We start from the raw sequence: 1,391 nt of genomic DNA, 5'->3' as shown, positions 1-1,391 counted from the left end.
TTGACTTTGACTTTGACTTTGACTTTGACAATGTATGCCCTATAAGGCAATGATAAATCCCATTCATATTTCCCCCTTTTTGCTCAATTTCTTGAAATGAATGCAAATCACACACAATATTCCAACAACATTTTTTATTCTGGAAGAAGCACAATGAAAAAGCATACAATGAACTACAAAGAAGCAAGGAAATACAGCAAGTCAAGCACAATGAATGGAATAAGCATTAAAAAAAGACTAAGTGTTAAAAAAGCACACCTGCCTACTTTTGTTTAAGTAATTATTGCACACTTTCTGTAAATCCTATAAACTTCATTTCACTTCTTAAATATCACTGTGTTTGTTTGCTATATGATATATTTAATTCAAATTGCTGTTCCGAACAACCGATGATACATAAAGGAAATTCTTGAAAATGATCAGGGGGTAACCAAACTTTTTCATACCACTGTATAAGATTTTTCAACAACTGTTACCACATCAATCATTTACAGAATAGTTCTCACCATGGCGGTGTTGTCCTTTTAGGCACTGATGAACATGGTGAGGTCTACAGACGTCTGGGTGTCGTCGATGTGCCTGCTGTGCTGCTCAGCTTTCTTCAGGACTTCTCTGGAATACTGACAAATAAACAACAAAAAAAGCTCCTCATTATCACAAGCTCTACAAAAGATGCTGTCTGTCTGTAAGTCATTATTTCCTTTATTATTTCATTTCTATAAAACAGGCTACTGTTTAGCACGGTAACCGACTGAGCCACTCAGAAAAAAGTGACTCCATTAAGTATCTGACCATAGCGTTAAGGCACAATGAATATTCCATTCATTGTGTCTTAATCCTATGGTCAGATACTTAACAGAGCTAAAAAACAAGCAATTACACTCACAAGTCCAGTCCAGTAGAGTTGCTCCTTCCCTTGACCTGGCAGAGTCCAAGCTGCTGTGTCCACAGGTCTTCTCTCTGTTAAGACAATGACAATAGCATACAATGAATGACACAACCAAAACAGTGACATCAAGGGCAGGGTTAGGGTTTCACCTCTTGGATGAGAGGTCAAACCCTAACCCTGGCCTCCATGTCACTATTTTTTGGAACAATCAAAAGCTGTGTTGGTCTCATTTACCTCTCGCCGTCAGGGTGTAAAGGCACACAGTTGATGGGACCAAAATGACCTTTGACTCCTGCCAAACTCCTCTTCGTACGCAGCTTGGAAGAACCTGCAGATCAGAAGAACACGTCACTGTGCCACAGGTTGACACAAACAAACAGGGTTTCATTGTTTGGAGGAATGGAGTAATAGATCATTACAGTATTTACTGTTAGAAGAAGGTAAAAATAAAAAATAAAAATCATTAAATAAAATACATTAATTTTGTGTTTAATTTTAATTT

The sequence above is a fragment of the Cynoglossus semilaevis genome, chromosome 20 (assembly GCF_000523025.1).
Source record: "Cynoglossus semilaevis isolate Cse_v1.0 chromosome 20, Cse_v1.0, whole genome shotgun sequence".
In the NCBI taxonomy this organism is placed as follows: domain Eukaryota; kingdom Metazoa; phylum Chordata; class Actinopteri; order Pleuronectiformes; family Cynoglossidae; genus Cynoglossus; species Cynoglossus semilaevis.
This window is presented reverse-complemented; position numbering follows the sequence as displayed.